Below are 5,666 nucleotides of genomic sequence, written 5' to 3' on the forward strand. Positions count from 1 at the left end.
TTTAACCCCACCTTTCAAAATCAATTTTTATTGTCATTATTCTGATGAGGTGTGGCTGACCTTCACGTATTTTACATTCATAACTAGACCTCAAGTATTTCTTAGTCTGAGTAATATTCACACCCATAAATTCGTACAAAGAGCACACACACCATCAGATTACTCACCTACAGCACACAGAGTATAAAATTGAAACTCTCTGCACTGCTGTAGTTGCCTGGCAATATACTGAGCTGTGTTCCAGAAATAAACACAAACACCACAGAATATATGTGGAGAAGTATTTGTTATAATCCCTCTGCATATGCTCAGAGGAAGCAGAATATTTTCAGGAAATGAAAAGTGAATAAGGGAAATGAAGAAAACCAAATATATAGGGAGAAATGCACAGATTTTTTCCTACCAAATATAGACTTTATCTCAGTTGCTTTCTCTGACTTTTCTCTGCTACTTTTTGATTTACTAGGCTGAATTTCAGCTTTTAATATCCTTACAGTTTTAAATGTAAAGCAAGTGCACACACATGCTTTTCTGTATAAGGATCAAGTAAAGACATTGTTTTGATTTGAAATGCAGAGGCAGTGAAATAGTCATTCAGGACATGTGTACACTGATGCTTTCATTAGAAAATGTAGAAGTTTTATGTCTCGTTATGTGTTATGTATGCTTTCCTGGCATTTAAGGACACCTTAGGCTCCAGTCACAAAAGCTAGAAATCCCTCAGAAACCAGCTGCAAACTCTGCCTGGAGGAAAAGTTTGTATTCTGCAGCCGGTGGCTGAATGATTTCTGGAGGTTTATTTGTGTAATATGAAACTGGGCACAGGAATAGGAATATGGTGCTGCACTGAAAATCTTGCACTTGCTTTCTTTGCCTGTTGTTTGCCAATTTGTCTGCAAACACTTGCAAACTTCTTGCCAAGCTGCAGTGAAACTGTGAAAAGTTGAATATAAACTGGGAACAGAGATGGATGAAACACATCAAATCTGCATAAAGGCTTCAGCAGTAAGTCACAGCTTTTACTTTACATGTGAATATTTTCCTTTTGCTCTTCGAGTAGCACTTCTTCAACATTGTTGAGTGTTTACAGGCAGGTTGGCATCTTGCCTGTAAACACTATCAAACTATGGCAATAACAACAATCTGCTAGTGACCAAAGCAGCTGCAAAAAGGTGTATGCCTTTCCTGCAAGCAATTTCACCTGATGGCAGCCAGAAACCTCCAGCAGCCACTGGACTCTAGATCTGTGTGACCGAGATCTTAAATATAACTTTTGGAAACGTTTTGCTGACTAAGGGTCAGATTTACTAACAGGTTGCATCAGGGTGGAAAAAAGTACTGCTTGTATTTACAAACAACCCTTTTCCTCAGCTCGTTTTTCTATTGGATGGTAGTACCTGGTACCAGGTACTTTATTAGTACCTACTCGCCCGGGGTTCAAAGCGATCTGATCCTAATTTTTGAAACGAGTGGAATGCGTGCACAAGTGTGACAAAAAGCCATGCAGCAGATATACGGTCACCTGGTTGTCTTCGTGTTGTTTCTGTCGGATACAAATGATGTCATGGAGCGTTCGGCTGCGTTGAGAGCGCAGTGACGAATGTGTAGGAGGCGGGAACTCGTTGAATTTTGTGACTGACCATGCTGCATATGTACTTCTGGGAGTTCTTTTCTCAAAACACAGAAAAAATGTGTTTTGCACTGTATTAAAAAAAACAAAACAGCAAAAATGAAAACTAACCACCAGTGTTGGTCAAGTTACTTGAAAAAAGTAATCAGTAACTAATTACTGATTACTTCCCCAAAAAAGTAATCCCATTACTTTACTGATTACTTATTTTCAAAAGTAATTAATTACTTAGTTACTTTTTAAAAACACGATTTACAACCTGAATAGATAAAGCGATAGATCTTTCAGCCCAATTCTACTTTTTCTGCATAATCCATCATACAAAATGTAATCAAATGGAAACGTCTCTTATTAAAACTTTAAACTTTAAATCTTTTAACTTCATGCATCAAGCAAAAATTAAATTATCCGCAACATTCTCTGGAAGAAATTTGTTTAACATTTAAACCTATTTTCTGCACATTCCAGCACATAAAATAAAATATTTTTTTGTTTACACTCACTCTTTCAAATAAATGCAAGTAAAACACAGCAGAAAAGAAATAAAATCAAAGACTAGCGGTCCTGTTGCTCTATTTTCACCTGTAAAGCAGGAGTGGGGTAGGTGGAGGTTTACCCTGGTGCAGGTGTGCCGCAGCGGTCAGTGGAAAAATCCGAGAGTTTCTCTGTGAATTTCCCATTACAGTCGTAGTTTTCTTCCCACGCACAACGGACACTAATGTTTTTGTCACTTTTTATGGAATCAAACTCAAAGTAAGGTCAGTACTTCCACCCTTTAAACGCTGCACGCTCATACTCTCTCCGCACTCATATATTATCCATTGTTGATCTGCAGACAGCTGTTGTCACGAACGTCGCACTCGCTTACGTCACTGTCATGAGACACTCTTGCAAAAAATCACGGTTTTAGTAACGCAGTAACGCAGCTTCCTTACGTGAAAATAACGGTAATCTAATTACCGTTTTTGCAATAGTAATCCCTTACATTACTCGTTACTTGAAAAAAGTAATCAGATTACAGTAACGCGTTACAAGTAACGCATTACTGCCCATCTCTGCTAACCACACCTGTGAGGATTGAGCTCATTTAGTAAACATAGTCTGAAGTTTATGTGTAAAAAGTTTTAAAACAAAAGAAGAAAATGAGCATTTCCAGACACAGATGTTTGCTTCCTGACTGGATCTTCCCAATCACAATAATTAAGCCAACACATGGTAGCTAGACTGACATATATTATTTCCGTCTTTCTTGTGTGGGTCCTCCTTGCCACGGCTTCCTGCTGGCACTGCTCTTTTGTCATATTTGCTTTGCAGCAGCTTCCAATCTGTTTTCCACCTCCATAACCGCCTTACACCCATGTGCAACTTTCAGTTCCATCTCATCACTGGTCCTTGGAAGAATTCACCAGTCTCAGTGTTTACACCATCTTCTCTCTGCCTGCTGTTTAATCCAGCACTCACATGTGTACACTGGATAAAGATCTGCACATAGATCATTTTCAACTGAAAATATTGTTTTAAAATAAACATATATTAGTGCAGATGTAACAGCGTTCAGACATATAAAATGTGACCGGGATCAATGCATTGGTTTACTTATGAGTTATTTCATTAATTCATCTGTAATCTCTGTGTGTGTGTGTGTGTGTGTGTGTGTGTGTGATAGAGAACGAAGCACAAAATCTCACGCATCTAGAAATGTGTATGTGTGCGTGTGTGTTGTTTGTAAGTGGGTGTTAATTGATGCGTTCTCTCCTTTTGTCTGTTTAATGGAAAAGCACTTCTCATTAAACTGTCACTCAAAAATCTGTGCTGGTGTGTGCGTGGATCGAGAGAGAGAGGAAGACGGGAGCGGGTCATTATAATACAGTGTGAAAGGAGGAGAGAGAGGTTGCGGGAGAGGTGCAGAAGAACAGACCATTACAACAATTAGTGCGCCTTTTAAAAAGCTTTTCCTCACAGGCGTTTGATATTGAAATGAAACAATGTGTCTCTGCAGGAGGCTGTCGAGAAATTAGCCTAACAATACATTAAATGACACGCTCGCACGCTGCCTTTTCATCACCTGTGGAAGACTTATTTCCATCCCCCTCCCATTTCGCTCATTTCATTTAAATTAAATTCACTTTTGTTCAGATCTATTCAGCTGTGTTAAATACTTTTAAGTTTACCTCTATTAAGTGAGCTGTTAGTAAATTTTACTGAAGAAAATAATGTTTTTAAGGTTTACTTAATTTGCTCTGCTGTTTTAGCCTAAGCTTACTTCCAGCTTTAATTCATGGGCTTACAAAACATTTCTTATGTACTTGTGTTGGCCGTGACTCAACCTGTCACTTCATCCTTGATCTAAAACAAACTATTCTGATTAGCTGCCCTCACAAATAGAAAGTTTGAAGTGCAGGTGGGCGGGGTTTCTGAGCTCACAGTGGCTGGGATCATCATACAAAAGCGTCCACTCTCAATGACATCACAGAGACCTGAAAGTGAAAAAATACTCAGTCACCAGTGCTACCCATCAGCCTTCTGCTAGATGCACTTGTGGTAAAAGTTTGAACATCCTAGGTGACTTCTTGAGGTATCACATTCACAAGATTTTCCAAGAATTTGACCTCCGACCTTGACTTTGAGGTCAAGGTCACTGAGATCTGAACTCGTCCGAGATTTTCAGTAGAAAACGTATCAACTTTAACATTCTATGTCACCTCATTCTCGAATGATCACCTTCGTAAAGTTGGATGTCCACACCGCCCGCACGCCCACTGGGATGATGACATCAGCCGACTGAGGGGTAAAAACTGTTGGAAGGATTAGAAAGATTTTGACTCACACCAGTACTTATAGCCTCATGTGACCTCATTAGGGTTATCTGCTCTTACTGATGTCATACACAGGCAAGAGGGAAAAAAAAATGTCTATGTTTTATAGGCTTGATTATCAACACTGACACTGATTGGTTAGCTTATGTGACATAAATCTTTTTAAGAGATGAAACGCTTTATTAACCCGTTTCTTGGAGCCACACTAACAATTTTTAGTCAAGAAATCCCACAGGAGAGATATAGTTGTATATTTATCTTTTTCCTCTAAAACACTGATAAAATGTGATAAAATAATTATTACCTTTAGTTTATGTAGCAGCAGCTCATGTAGTCCAGTGTAGATCAAAGTTGGTCATGATGATGATTTTGTGTACATTGTGCTGCTCCTGTATTCTGATACGGGCCTGATTGGGAGCCTTTAAATCTGTGAGTGAAATGTTTGTTTGGTGTTATATGGCAACAGTTTTTATTTTTTTTAACTACACTTTATGTCATATTTATGTTTAATCTTTTATTTTTTTTTGTCTTGGAAAAGTCATCCAGAGTTTATTGCTCAATAAATCAAATTTTGTGGACTTGAACAGCTCGTTACTCCAAGTGTTGAGTCGAGTGTGCGTTGGCAAATCTACTCCTCACCACAGGTGGCTAAAATAACTACATTTGGATCAGCCGCTTAGAAGTAAAAATCTTTATGTCTTTCAGACATTAATGTGTTGAAAAAGGAGCCACAGTGCACGTTATTTACCATCTAACTCACAAACTAGGCAGCACATGTTGTTCTGCATCACGGACGGACATTCTTGTGGTCCTGTTAAGCTGCCTGCTTATGTCATCCACAGAGAAACAATACCTCCACAAATTTAGTAAATTCTGGAATTAGCTGTCATGCTTGGCAGGCACCGCGTCCATAAAAACATCCTAAGCCAATACTTTGTAATCTTGTGCGTGCCTATCTGTCAGCTTGGCTGCACTTATTCAAGACTGACACGTTAAACCGTCGTCAGATGAATGAAAACAGTTGCATGGTTGAAATGGGCAGCAATCTCTACGTTTCTTGGTAGAAGAAGAGTGGAGATTATGTGAAACTTGCTATGGAGGACATCGTTACACACCCACTATCCCCTCCCCACTGGGTCGTCCTAATACCACCCAATTTAAAAAACTTACAGTCTAATTTGATGTTATTTCAATCATGTATTCGTTTATCAACCACAGTA

The 5,666-nt window shown here is 38.8% G+C and overlaps 1 long non-coding RNA gene across 1 annotated transcript; it reads right to left on the reverse strand.

Moving 5' to 3' along the window:
- Nucleotides 1-3,948: 3,948 nt before the first annotated feature.
- LOC120433545 lies at nucleotides 3,949-4,839 on the reverse strand. The gene is made up of 3 exons (XR_005608609.1): nucleotides 4,751-4,839; nucleotides 4,352-4,425; nucleotides 3,949-4,107 (listed from the first exon to the last, which is right to left on the reverse strand). It is a non-coding gene; the product is annotated as an uncharacterized LOC120433545 (long non-coding RNA).
- Between the last annotated feature and the right edge of the window lie 827 nt (nucleotides 4,840-5,666).

The sequence above is a fragment of the Oreochromis aureus genome, linkage group 16 (assembly GCF_013358895.1).
Source record: "Oreochromis aureus strain Israel breed Guangdong linkage group 16, ZZ_aureus, whole genome shotgun sequence".
Lineage (NCBI taxonomy): Eukaryota > Metazoa > Chordata > Actinopteri > Cichliformes > Cichlidae > Oreochromis > Oreochromis aureus.